The sequence below is a fragment of the Rattus norvegicus genome, chromosome 4, assembly GCF_036323735.1.
Source record: "Rattus norvegicus strain BN/NHsdMcwi chromosome 4, GRCr8, whole genome shotgun sequence".
NCBI lineage: Eukaryota > Metazoa > Chordata > Mammalia > Rodentia > Muridae > Rattus > Rattus norvegicus.
Window position 1 is genome coordinate 120,335,864 of NC_086022.1, and position 14,968 is coordinate 120,350,831.

Below are 14,968 nucleotides of genomic sequence, written 5' to 3' on the forward strand. Positions count from 1 at the left end.
GATGGAGCACCATCTACAATAGGGTGGTCGTCTGGAGTTGTGGGATATGGTACAGTGGCAGAGTGCTTGCTTAGCATGCAGTCCATCATTCCACCCCTGGTACAGCAAAGCAAATAATAAATAAATAAATAAATAAATAAATAAATAAATAAATAAATAAAAAAAAAAAAGCTTTGTGTAACTCTCTCTAAAGTCATACAGATCTGGACATCGAATCCAGTCTCTCCCTTAACTGGCCATGGATCCTGTCTTAGGGTTTCGTTGCTGTGAAGAGACACCATGACCAAGGCAACTCTTATAAAGGCAAACATTTAATTGGGGCTGGCTTACAGTTCAGAGGTTTAGTCCAGTATCACCATGGTGGAAAGTGTGGCAGCATCCAGGCAGTCATGGTGCTGCAGGAAGAGCTGAGAGTTCCACATCTTGATCCAAAGGCAGCCAGGAGAAAGATCTCTTACATGCTGCACAGAACCTGGGCATAGGAGACCTCAAACCCCACACACAGAAGCACACTTCTTCCAATGAAGCCACACCTCTTCAAATAAGGCCACGCCTAATAGTACCACTCCCGGAGCTGGAGAGATGGCTCAATGGTTAAGAGCACTGACTGCTCTTCCAGAGGTCCTGAGTTCAAATCCCAGCAACCACATGGTGGCTCACAACTATCTGTAATGAGATCTGATGCCTTCTTCTGGTGCGTCTGAAGACAGCTACAGTGTACCTATATGTAGTAAATAAATAAATCTTTAAAAAAATAGTACCACTCCCTATAGCCAAGCATTCAAACACATGAATCTATGGGGGCCAAACCCATTCAAACCATCACATTCCACTACCTGGCCCCCATAGGCTTGTAACTATAGCATAATTAAAAATGCACTTAGCCCAACTCCCAAAGTCCCCATAGTCTATCACAGTCTGAACAATGTTTAAAAGTCCAAAGTTCGAAGTCTTTTCTGAGATTCATGAAATCTCTTAACTGTAATCCCTATAAAATCAAAACCAAAAAGCACATTACATATTTCCAACACCACAGGACATACATTACCATCTAAAACCTCCTAGTGAGGAAATACTGGACCAAAGCAAGACCAGAATCCAGCTAGGCAAACTCCAAACTTTGTATCTCCACATCTGATGTCCAACTCCTTTCAGTTTTGTTGACTGCAACACGATTCTTTTCCTTAGGCTGTTGCCACTCCCTGTTAGCAGCTTTCCTCAGGAGGTATCCCACAGCTCTGGCATCTCTAACATCTTTGGGTCTCCAGGCACCTGCAACTTCACAGCTTCTTGTTCCAATGTCCGGGATCCACACATGATCTTCCAAGCTCCTCCAGAGGACTTGGGTCATTTCTCAGCTCTGCTCTCTGTAGCTCTTCTAGGCTCTGGCTGACTCCACTCCACTGTTGCTGCTGTTCTTGGTGGTCGTCCCATGGCACTGGCATCTCCAATGCCCTGGGGTCTTCCACTGCAACTGGGCTGCACTTTCACCAATGGCCTCGCATAGGCTCTCTTCTTGGTGCCCAGCCTCAACTTCTGTGCATGACCCCCGCCCCCCAATTCCAGGCCTTCAACTGCCATTGAGGCTGCACCTTCACCAATAGCCTCACATGGCCTCTCACAGTGCTCAGCTGCTCTTTATGACCATTTCATGCCTTCAAACCAAGTACTACTTGGGTGATTACCTAGTCCAGCTGCAGCATAAGGTACGATCTTGGCTGCCTCTGGAATAGTTTCTTTGTGCTATCAGAAAACACTTACAGAGGATTTCACCTCAGTGATGCTGGTCTCTTCTTAATCATCACTAATTTCTTAGCTCCAACTAGCCAGCATCAATTGTCCCAGTTACCCCATCTCTTCTGGACTCTAAAGCCAGAGTCACATGGCTGAAGTTGCCAAGTTCTGCTGCTTGCTGGATCTGGAACATGCTCCCTCTTGTTGTATTACATCTTCTGTTTCTGTTTTTGATTATTCCTTCATTGCCATGGGCAGGAGAGTTGGTTCTACCTGTCGCCTGAGTAAAGTGAGAGAGCTGGCCCTGGGTGCGAGCACAGGAGAGCTGGGTGGTGTGGGCACAGGAGAGCTGGCCCTGGTGGTGTGGGCACAGGGGAGCTGGGTGGTATGGGCACAGGAGAGCTGGGTGGTGTGGGCACAGGAGAGCTGGGTGGTGTGGGCACAGGGGAGCTGGGTGGTGTGGGCACAGGGGAGCTGGCCCTGGTGGTGTGGGCACAGGGGAGCTGGCCGGCTGACCAACTCAGCTACCACCCAGGTCCCCATCCAGGACTTTGAGTTGGCCCACCCCAACATCTACCCCATCAATCAACTGCTGGAGTGTGTGAAGGGGGCCAGTCCTGTAGATTCAAAGCTGCAGAATCTCCATGACAGAGGACAGCAACAGGATATCTGAAAGGAGTCCCAGTAAGAATCCAGGATTGATGCTGTCACAGAAGCCTCATACCAGACCAATGACTCACTGCAATGAACATTTGCAAGTAAAGCTGTTTGGATAAAGGGGTGCACACCGCAGCTTTCATGGGAAAAGTTTGTTTGTTTGTTTGTTTGTTTGTTTGTTTGTTTGTTTTCCTCGGAAGGGGTAAAAGGGTAAATGGCAGAGGAGAGATGGGAAGATGAGTGGGATTGGGGTGCATGATCACAAAGAATCAATAAAAGGTTGAGAAAAAGAATGAAAGAAAGAAAAGCAATCCCCTTGAACTGACATCACAGACAGTTGTGAGCTACCATGTGGGTGCTGGGAACTGAACCCAGGTCCTCTGCAAAACTGATAAATTCTCCTAACCATGGAGCTGTCTCTCCAGAACCGAAACATGTTCTCTAGGGATATATGTTAGTGCACAGAAAAGGCGCACAAAAATGTGACAGGAGAGTGGCTGTTTACTCTTACCATAAATTAGAAAAAAAAATGATCTGTCAACGTCCACGGGTGTCTCTGTCTGTGTGGATGCCTGTGCACCCATGTGCGTATGGAGGTCAGAGGTCCGCCTTGTGTGTTGTTTCCTAGAAGCCTTCTGCCATGTTTTGTTTTCTTTAAGATTACTTATTTTGCCCTCTCTGTCCCCATTTCCAGTACTGTGTGGATCTCCCAGAGCTTCCTCTCCACACATCCCTTTGTCCCAGTCATTAGCCCCCACAGGCATTCCCTGGGAACCCATCAGCCACAAGGGCTGAAGCGGATAGGCTAACTGCAGATCTTCCCCTCTCTCTTTCCTCTCCTCCAGATCAATCCCCCAGACTCCTTCCCAGCTCTGAAGCCGGCCACCTGATGAGGCTTCCCCTTCCTCTCTGGCCCCATCTCTAGCAGATCACACAGATCTCCACAGCCTCCCTCATTACCCACCCCTGTGTCTCATATTAGCAACAACACACAGGAAAGTTCTAGAATAGAAAGAAGAAATAACACCCAACAATCATATATGGCAAGAGATAACCAAACTCGGGACTGAAATTAATAAAATGGAAACAAACAAACAAGAAGTCAAAGAATCCATGTAACGAAAAGTTGGTTCTTTGAGAAAATCAATGAGACTGTAAGGGATCCAGCACCATCTTCTGACCTCTGTGGCATCAGGCATGCGTGTGGTGCACATCCATACACGCATGTGGTGCACATCCATACACGCATGTGGTACACATCCATACACACATCTAAGGAATAATTATAGTAATAATATAAGAGCAATAAAAAACAAGCAAATTGGAATATGGCAAGCCAAGCAAACAAGATGGTTGTGAGCCACCCTGCAGTTGCAGGGAGCCAAACGTGTGTCCTCTGCAAGAGCAGCCAGCGTGCTTCACCCTAAGTCGTCTCTCCAGCACCTCTATTTTGGGGGGAAGGGAGATAGAAGGTTTGAGATCTCTGGGACACTATGACCAGACTAGGCTGCCTGGTCAGCCAGTGAGTTCCAGGTACCTGCCTGTTCCCACCTCCCTGGCACAAGGCTTACAAACATGAAACACCCTCCAGCTTTTTAATATGGGCTCTAGGAGTCCAGCTCAGAGCCTCATGCTTGTGTGGTAAGCTCTTCACTCACAGCCATCTCCTCGGTTCCTTGCATAAGAAGAATATAACCACATATTATATAATTTAACATTGATAAATGTATATGCAAAACTTCTGGGAAAAAAAAAGCACACCGAAGTAAAAAAGAACAAAGCAGCATCCAATCCTGCCTGAAGTGCCAGCCCTTTGGAGAGGATCAAACGTGTGTTCCAGGGCTGGAGAGGGCTGAGCACTTAAGGGTTCGTGTGGAGGACCTGTGCTCCATTCCCAGGACCCACATGGTTCCTCACAACCATCTGTAACTCCAATTCTAAGGAATCCAAGGCCTCATTTTGACCTTTTGACCTTTTGATTTTATCCAGCACTGGGCACGCATGTGGTATAAATACATGTATGCAGTCTAAACAGTCATATAGGTAAAATAAATCATAAAAATGATTAAAATTAAAGATAAAATCTCTACCCATCCGGGGGGGAGGGGGTATGTCTGTTAGGGCCACTCACAGCCTGCTTGTCAAACCATCTCCTGCCCACAAGGGAATCCCAGCACCAGTAAACCCAGTAGCAGTCCTAGCCCAGGGCTGGGGATGTGACCGTTGGTGGAGCACTTGTCTAGCATGTACAAAGTCCTGGGCTCCATCCCCAGTGCAGCATGAACCGGACATGGAGGTGCACCACTGTAATCCCAGCAGAATTTCAAGGTCTTCCTTGACTGCACACACTCATAATCCACAACGTGCCTTCGCCCTGTGGAGTTCATGAAGCCCACCTACCATCTGGAACTCCAAACATGAAACACTGAGGAAAATTCTAGATTTGCCCTTAGAGACTTCGAAGTTTCCTTTTAAGCAAAGAACTTCAAAATCTTTCCAAAGAGATGCCTCCCGCCTCCCTTTCTTTGTTTGGGTGTTGGTTGTTTTGTTTTGTTTTGTTTTGCTCTGCTTTGTAAGGTGGGGAATTTGTGGCCCTGGTTTGGGGTGTTCTCATCCCACCCATGGACTGACTGCCTGTTGACTAACCCTGCCCTGCCCCTCTACACACACACACCCCCACGAAAAGCCGGGGTTCGAAGAGAAACGCCTAGTCACTGTACCCACCCTGCCCCCCTCTGTCTCCCCTGCCTCAGCCTCACCATTGTGTCCAAGCCGCTGCAGAACAATGGATTCTTAGCAGATGATGGAGTCGCCCATCTCATCAGCCCAGCAACCCCAGCTATGCCTGGCATCCGTCTGAGCTCAGCATTTTATAGGCTTCTGTGACATTTGCAGGCTGGCCTCCCACTTCTCTCAGTATTTGGGGAAAAGGAAGGAAAGAAGGCCACTCTTGTCACTAGTGAGCTCATCCTTCTCTGAGAAGAGGAAGAAAGATAAATTTCATCTCCGAGCCGAGAAGCCTGAGCTGAGGTCCTGTGCTGGGGTAGGGGGTGTGCGAGGGGGATGCAGTCCCTGCTGCCTGACCTTTCCAGCCTCCCAGAGGAAGGTAATTAAAGGAGGAGAGACAACTTAATGGAAAAAGTGCTGCCCACCATCCCCTGAGGCGTGCTATTCCCACATGCCCTCCAGAGCCGAGGCATTTTTCTGCCAGGCCTCTTGGGTCTGAAGCCTCAGGCTTCTGAAAGAGCCTGCCCACCTTCAGCACGATGTATACTGTGGCCATCAGGTGGGCTTTGCCAGTGTTCATCTGTGAGCTGAGAACACACCCACTCTTTAACCCTCCGGCAAAATGCTCACCCCAGAGAGCAGTCATGGCTCAAAACGGTGGTGGTCGTTCACCTGACAGGTGAAGGGTACCATCGAGAGGCTGTTGGAGCCTCCATGACTGTGCCATCTGTGGAAGGGTAATATAACGTTATGACAAGGCTTCTAGAGACTACTGCCTCGGCTTAACCCTTTCTCTGCCGGCTGGCAGCAAGCCGTCAGTGGCTTCTCAGGTTTTTCTTAGTGCCTTCTTATTAAAAGGGAGAGCTGAGGGAAATAACACCAGCTAGGGCTGTTGTAAAAGTCAGTCAGCCTTTGCCAACTGAGCCGCCTGAGGTCTTTTCCCTTCCTCCTGGTGAAGGGGGTTTTGGTGGTTTGAATAAGGATGAGCCCCCATAGGCTCATAGATTTGAATGCTTGGTCACCAGGGAGTAGTGACACTATTTGAAAGGATCAGGGGTTGTGGCCTTGGTGGAGAAAGTGTATCACTGGATTTGAGATTTTCGAAAGGCGAAGCCAGGCCCAGTGTCTCTCCCTTAACCTGCTGCCCGTAGATCCCAATGTAGAATTCTCAGCTCCTTCTCCCACAGCGCGTCTACCTGTGTATAGCCATGCTCCCCACCATGATGAAAATGGACCAACCCTCTGAAACTATAAGCCAATCCCAATTAGTTCTTTTATAAGAGTTAGTGTGGTCATGGTGTCTCTATCCAGCAAGAGAACGATGACTAAGACCAGGGTTTCCCAGTTCTCACAGCAGGTGTTGAAGCTGGTTGAGTTACCACCACCTCCCGAGCTCCTCAGACCTGCTTCTGCATAGAAGATCCAAGGAAGGATTCTGCTTGGCCCTGTTTAGATCACACACTCACCTCCAGCCCACTCCTTACTGTGGGCAAATGAGTGCAGCGTCCTGATTGGCTAAGCATCTGCTTTGTGTTCCTTCCCACCAGACTGCCCAGCATCAGAACTGCTCAGCAGGAAGGAGCGGGTTCAGAGTCTGTTACCCGTGAGCATGAAAGACACTAACCACGGCATCAGACGTCCAATCCAGTCAGCACCTAAGGGATTGGATCCAGCCTTCAGTCAGATGGATGAGCATGTGTGCCCAAACATGCTTATAACCCACACCTAAGTCCCCCTGTATTCCACAGCTGCACGAGTTCAATAAAACCCTCAAGGCTTTACAAAAGCATCTTAGGTTCAGTGTTAAGTGTCACGTCCAAGAGCACAAAGCTAATAAGAACCAAAGGCCAGCCAGAGGCAATGCCAGAGCAGTTAAAGCACTTTCTACACAAACGTGAGGACCAAAGTTCAGATCCCCAGATCTCAGTAAAGTCTGCACGGGCATTATGACCCACCTGTCATTTCAGCCAGGAAGTTGCAGACAGGGATCCCTAGTGCAAGCGGGCTAAGAGGACTGTATCAGTAATTTCTGGGTGTGACTTGACACCCTGTCTCTGTGAATAAAATAGGAGGATTATTAAGAATAATCCCAGCAGCGGGGCTGGGGATTTAGCTCAGTGGTAGAGCGCTTGCCTAGGAAGCGCAAGGCCCTGGGTTCGGTCCCCAGCTCCGAAAAAAAGAACCAAAAAAAAAAAAAAAAAAAAAAAAAGAATAATCCCAGCAGCAACCTGTGCCTCCAAACCCATCCATGTGACCACACTTCCACACACGTGTCCCACACACATGCAAACACACACACATACACACACATGCTTGGATAACATACATTCACACACACACACACGCTTGGATAACATGCATGCACATTTACACACACACAAACACACAAGCCATATCATTCCACTGCACCATCCAGCCCCAGTGGACCTCCTCAATCCCCACATACAACTACCCAGCTCCCACCATCCTTCCCTCCTCCCTCCGCTATTCCCAGGGCAACACTCATCAGGACACACTCTTCACACCAGCCTCTCCTCCCAGACATGCAGCGCCACAGCTGCTATTTCCCTTTGCCTAGGCACCGTGACTCAGCAAAGCTCCAGCCCCGTGATGCTCTGAGCTGCAGGACTGACCCGGAATGTCTCCCCTTCCCTCACAAACACATTCTTTTCATGCCTCTGTGAAGCAAGGACCTCAACCAGAAAGTGGCCAGGGCCTCAGATAGCCCTGCCTTCTCGTCTCCATATTGTTGTTAGGAGAAAATAATTTGTGTGGAACCACAATGGAATAAGCATTAGCAAAGTATACAGAGCCGGTGTGGACCGAACCTGCGCATGTCCTGGGAGGGACATTTTCCTTCAGCACCCATGCCCTCCCTGCACTGCTCACCATGCACACTTGAGCTGGCTCAGCAAACTGCCTGCCCCCACCCCGCCACACACACGCACACACTCACACACTCACACACTCACACATTCACATACACACACTCACACATCCACATACACACACTCACACGCACATTCACACACAGTCACACACACTCACACACTCTCACACACACTCACACACAGTCACACATGCACACTCACACACACATGCACACTCACACACTCACACACTCACACATTCACATACACACACTCACACACCCACATACACACTCACACGCACATTCACACACTCACACACACTCACACACTCTCACACACACTCACACACTCTCACACATGCACACTCACACACACATGCACACTCACACACTCACACATTCACATACACACACTCACACACCCACATACACACACTCACACGCACATTCACACACATTCACACACACTCACACACTCTCACACACACTCACACACTCTCACACATGCACACTCACACACACATGCACACTCACACACTCACACACTCACACATTCACATACACACACTCACACACCCACATACACACTCACACGCACATTCACACACACTCACACACACTCACACACTCTCACACACACTCACACATGCACACTCACACACTCACACACTCACACATTCACATACACACACTCACACAACCACATACACACACTCACACGCACATTCACACACACTCACACACTCTCACACACACTCACACATGCACACTCACACACATGCACACTCACACACTCACACGCTCACACGCTCACACACTCACATACACACACTCACACATACTCACACGCTCACACACTCACATACACACACTCACACATACTCACACACTCACATACACACACACTCACACACACACGCACACACTCACACATCTCCAACTATTCCCAGGCTGCAGCTCCTTGAAGGAGGACCATTCAACCCTCCTAAGGCTCAGGCCTTCACCTGATATTAGACTCCACTTCTTCCCAGGCCAAAGCACCTCAAATGTTCCTCTTCCAGCCTTGACTTCTCGCCCTGACCCTTCCCTTGCCTGTACCGAAGCTCAGTGTTACCCAAACCTTTGTTTTATGTTTAAATACATTTTAGTTACATTTATTTGTTTATGGGGTGGGGGTGTGCACATATGGAGGTCAGAGGGCAGCCTGTGAGGACTGAGTCTTTCCTCCCACCATGTGAGTTCTGGAGACGGAACTCAATTAGTCAGTATTGGCAATGAGCACTTCATCCACTGGGCCATCTCATCAGCTCTTACCCAAGACTTTAAAACAGTCATCTTTTGTGTCTGATGTGATGGTTCGTGCCTGTGATCCTAGCACTTGGAAAGCTGAAGCAGGAGGATTACTGTGACTTTGAGGCCCTCGTGATTTACATAGCAAGTTCTAGGTCAGCCAGCATTGCAGAGAATCTCTCTCAAAAAAAAAAAAAAAAAAGTAAACAAACAAAAAAGCGATAATAGCCCATAGACCTTGACCCTCCTTCCTTCCCTACCATCCTTCCCTATAGTCTGGCTAATGACTACCTGCCTGGTTTCCTACAAATGTCATCATCGAAGTCATCAGTGACCTCCTTGTTTTCAGATCTTCTGCTGTTCTTCTGAGCCTGGATCTGGTGCAGCCCAGGTTTGGCCTCCAAACAAATACAAGGCCAAGGACAACCATGAACTTCTGATCCTCCTGCCTCTATCTTCTTGGGGGAGGGTATACCAGCACTACACCATCGTACCTGGTTTACTATGAGGTACTACAAATTTAATCCATGGCTCTGTGCATGTGAGACAAGAACTCTACCCACTGAGCCACACTGCCTTGACCGTGAGGACCACCCCCTCTTCCCAGAAACTGACTCAGCCCTAGTCACTGATCACATGGTGGCTTCCTTCCACTTCTCTGACAACACCCTCTTAAGTTTAAGTCTTCCTTTCCAGCTCTTCTCTACAAACATTAATGGCCTCTGGCTTTCTCTCTGTGGCCCTTTTCCTTCTGACTTTAGACCCTCAGTAGACAACCTCATCCACTCACTGTCTCCACCAGTCTTCCAAGCCGTCCTTTCCAGCGATGGTGCTACGGATTGTGGCTTCTGCAAAAATACTAGTACATCCTACCCAAAGCTTGGGCCTCTGCCTGGGACCAACAGGCACCACTTGCCTAGCTTTCAAAGTAGATCTTTGTGAAGAGTCCCCTTACATGCATGCTACTTGCTGGCTGAGTTCTCTTCCATCAGGACACACACATGGCCACATAAGTTGTTCCTGTCACCATAGGCTACACGGAACAGGAAAGATGACCAAGGCCAAGTCCAGCTTCCTCTCTGCCAGTCTCCTGAGCTAGAATGATTGATTGTCTTGGGACAACAGTGCCCTCTTGAGGAATGTCTTTCAAACACACTGCTGCCCTCGGTGGGTGGGGCTCTCCCCCATCCTAGCCTTCAGCTCACAACAGTGCTGTGTCATCCATCCACTGTGAGATGCAGTTGCTTCCTCTTGTCTGATAGGTTTGAGGTCATGGTGGAAGCGATGCTATGTGACTTCCAAAGCTTAGCTAACTTTTGCTGGGTTCTTGGGGCCCTGTCACAGCTTCAGCAGTGGCAGCGCCCTTAGGCTGGCATTCTGTGAGGAATGCAACCATGCACAAAGCCTGCAGAAAATGCCAGTGGAGAGAGACAAGACAATTCAGGCCATTCTGGGGCAGCCCCAGTTTACTTACTAAAGTGAAGAGACCATCAGAACAGTCCAACTGAGTCCTTTTCAAAGTCCTGCCCCACGGAAAACATGAAAGACAATAAAATTACTGTTTAAAGTATTAATGTATGTGGGTGGGTGGGTGGGTATGTCTATGCTTGTGTCTGTTTCTGTGTCTGTGTCTGTGTGGTACATCGAAAGGCCAGAGGTCAGACAAAGGTATTATTCCTCAGTGACTCCTTAGCCTTTTTTTTTTTTCTTGAGACTGGGTCTCTTACTGGGACCTGCAGAGTCACCAGTTTGGCTAGGCCTTGTGGCTATCAGGCCTCAGGGACCTGCTGGTCTCTGTCTGTCCAGAACAAAGAGCACACATGCGCATCACAGTGACCATCGCTTTCAGCTACACTCGGAACTCAAACTCAGAACCTCCTCGAGTTTGTGTAGCAAGCGCTTTACCAACTGTGCCATCTTCCCAGCCCGTGAGCTGCTACACTGTGAGGTTTTGGGTTTTTTGTTTGTTTGTTTGTTTGTTTGTTTTTCATCTACCCAAGTACTAACCAGGCCTGACCCTGCTTAGCTTCTAAAGTCAAACAAGTTTGGATACACTCGGGGTAACTTATCTGTAGACCAAGATGTTTTGTTTTGGGTTTTTGATTTAAGTGCATGTGTGTGTATCTGTGTGTAAGTGAACATTTGTGTGGGTGCCCAGAGAGGTGAGAAGGGAGTGTTGGATACCCTGGAGCTGCAGGTACAGGCAGTTGTGAGCCATCCTCTGTGGGTGGTGGGAACTGACCTCGGGTCCTCTGCAAGAGCAGTTTGTGCAGGTAACTGCCGAGCCGTCTGCTCAGCCCGCAGAGGAGATCTGGCGTGCAGCAACCAGCACTGAGAACAGCGACCGTGAAACCAGTTCTCTGTGTGCCTTGAGGGGAAGCGGAAGGGAGAAGAATGGGATGAAAATGGAGTGATCGAGGTGATACTGAGAGACTGTCAATCAACATTTGCTTCCGTGCATGAGTCCCGAAACCATTGGTGAAACCCACCCACTTAAGAAGTAGGCTAGGACAGAACACTTGAAACTCAAGACCGATGATCAAAATGCGAATGCTTCACTCCTTCTTTAAAAGGGGAACAAGAATACCCTTGGCAGGGAATAGGGAGGCAAAGATTAAAACAGAGGCAGAAGGAACACCCATTCAGGGCCTGCCCCACATGTGGCCCATACATATACAGTCACCCAATTAGACAAGATGGATGAAGCAAAGAAGTGCAGGCTGACAGGAACCGGATGTAGATTGCTCCTGAGAGACACAGCCAGAATACAGCAAATACATAGGCGAATGCCAGCAGCAAACCACTGAACTGAGAATGGGACCCCCGTTGAAGGAATCAGAGAAAGGACTAGAAGAGCTTGAATGGGCTCGAGACCCCATATGTACAACAATGCCAACCAACCAGAGCTTCCAGGGACTAAGCCACTACCTAAAGACTATACATGGACTGACCCTGGACTCTGACCTCATAGGTAGCAATGAATATCCTAGTAAGAGTACCAGTGGAAGGGGAAGCCCTGGGTCCTGCTAAGACCGAACCCCCAGTGAATGTGATTGTTGGGGGAGGGCGGTAATGGGGGGAGGATGGGGAGGGGAACACCCATATAGAAGGGGAGGGGGGGGTTAGGGGGATGTTGGGCCCGGAAACCGGGAAAGGGAATAACATTCGAAATGTAAATAAGAAATACTCAAGTTAATAAAGAAAAAAAGGGGGAAAAAAAGAAGTAGGCTAGGAATCTGAATAGAGAGTTCTCAACAGAAGAAATAAAAATGGCTAAGAGGTACATCAAACCTGTTCATCATCCTGAGTGAGCAGGGAAATGTGCATTAAAACAACTCTGAGATCTTGTCTCACCCCCATCAGATCAGCAAAACAACTGACAGCAAATGCTGCTGGGTTGTGGAGAAAGAAGACGGACCCTGGTCAACTGTCGACAGGAATGTAATTGGTCCAACTACTCTGGAAATCACTGTAAAGAATCCACGTCAAACCATCGTATGATCGGGCTGTGCCACTCCTGGGCATCTGCCCAAAACACTGGACGTCCTACTCCCTAGGCCCTTGCTAAGCAATGCTTCCTCCTCCCCTATTTATACTATCTAAGAAATAGAAAAAAAATTAAATATCCTTCAACGGATGAACGGACAGTGAAAACGTGGTACATGTACACTGTGGAATAATGCTATTCGTCTGTAAAGAAAAATGTAATCATGATGCAAATTAATAAACATGGAATGACCGCGGAAACCAGGAAAGCATAAAGGGGCCGTGCTGTTGGGGAAGTTTGGGAGGGAAACAACAGAAACGGCTGACCCTAAACCCCGGTGTGTCCCTCCACCACATCTGTGGGTGGCCCATCATGACCTGCAGCAAGCCTCAGAGGGTAGATCGCAGCTCAGAGAGTGAGCAGCACAGCACCAACAATGAAGACGACAGGGACAAGCATGAGTCCCAGGCCGGGATCCAGAATACTGAGGACTACAACGAGCTCTTCCAGCCCAAGGACAGCATCAGTCGGACACCACACTGGAGAAGTGAGCCCTTCCCAGTATTCCCAGACAATGACACAGTCACAGCAAAGGAGGCCTCAAAACCCAGCCCAGGCATGGATGTGCAGTTGCTGGGGCCAGATCTCGAGGTCCCAGCCTGACCTCCAGTCATGACTTCCATTCCTGCACCTAAGAGTGAGCCATCACTATCCCTGCCATTCAGAATGAGCCCATTGGCCTAATCTGACTTCTTGCCTGCTGTGAAGGTTCCCCAGCAGGCAGAGCTAGTAGATGAGAATGACACGTCACAGGTAGGTAGAGGCCATGATACCATCTCTGTGCTGCTCACCGGCCACCACAAGGATCTGAACACTATATATGCCATGTGCACCACAGGATGTATCAAGATATCAGAGGACAGGGGCTGGGGATTTAGCTCAGTGGTAGAGCGCTTACCTAGGAAGCGCAAGGTCCTGGGTTCGGTCCCCAGCTCCGAAAAAAAGAACAACAACAAAAAAAAGATATCAGAGGACATCAGTGGACTCCAGTAGCCATCAATGACCCATCTGTGGTGGTGGATCTCCTGTACATTGTCAAAAGAAAGCTTCCCTGTGGAAGCTGAACCTGTGCACCGCCTTGCTTCCACAGATGGAGAAACTTCTACAGATTAAGTATGAGCGTATGTCCAGACTGGGTGCACCTCCCTGAAACTGATTCTGCAGCCGTTTCTGGCCCTATCACTGGCATTTTGGCAGTCCCGCCCTCTGTAGGTGTGGACACCAGCCAAGAGGAGAGGCTGCACAAGTACCAAGTCTGCTTCAAACAACTCAAGAGCAGTAGTGCCCTTGTCAAGAGCAAGTTGGGTCTGAAAGGCCTCAACGGCAGTGCCTTTTGTGAGCTGCTCCTACTCATAGCCAGTTTGGACTGAGGAACTCATAGTGGGAGCACCAGCACCAGCAGCCCTCATTGACTTAGCCTCACACTGTAGTTTGCTGTATGCCCATGGCCTGTGACCCTTAGCCTGGCCTCCACTCTTGCCCTGACGGCCTTCACAGTCTTTCACAATTGTGGACTCAGAGCTTCCTCTCCAGCAGCAGCTTGAAGTCTTTCACAACCCTTGCTTCTTGAGACAACTTTGGTCTCAGAGCTGCTGCTATAACTTATCGGTCACATTTATTAAATTTATAATTGTTTCTCACTTCCTTTTTTTAAAAAAGAATGGCAGCCACCATGCCTGGCTCTAAATCCTAGTCTTACACCACAGGTAAATGTAGCCACCATCTCTCATTAGAAAAGCTTCTCTTTACAACAAACAGAGCCCACCACAGAAAACCACAACTCAACAGAGTGCAGAGATCAATGGATCGTGGGAAGCCACGCCCCAACATTTACATCTGCATCACAGCTCCAGGATTTATAGTTCAGGGAACATGGTAGGAAAGGGAGTGGAAAAATTCTAAGTCAAAATACCAGGAAATCTGCTGTGAAAGAGTCTCTCCTAAAAATGACTACAGAAACAAGACCAGAACAACAGCAACATCAGTGAGCCTGTTAACGTGGAAAATCGTATGGTGTCTCCTGGACAAAAAGCAGCAGGCAAGCATTGACAGCGGGGGGGTGGGGGGGGAGAGTTAGCATCTCCCAGGGATGAGCCCTTTAATTGATTGTCCAATGCAGGGTGGTCAGCCTGGAAACCATA

General features: G+C 48.7%; 1 long non-coding RNA gene across 2 annotated transcripts; it reads right to left on the reverse strand.

Moving 5' to 3' along the window:
- Positions 1-206: 206 nt before the first annotated feature.
- On the reverse strand, positions 207-14,303 carry LOC108350725 (uncharacterized). 2 transcript variants are annotated; one of them, XR_005503690.2, is made up of 7 exons: positions 13,726-14,303; positions 11,523-11,648; positions 10,755-10,803; positions 7,074-7,172; positions 6,585-6,773; positions 5,151-5,845; positions 208-721 (listed from the first exon to the last, which is right to left on the reverse strand). It is a non-coding gene; the product is annotated as an uncharacterized LOC108350725 (long non-coding RNA). The 2 variants fall into 2 exon arrangements; XR_005503689.2 differs by having other exon boundaries at positions 207-721; positions 5,151-6,773.
- Between the last annotated feature and the right edge of the window lie 665 nt (positions 14,304-14,968).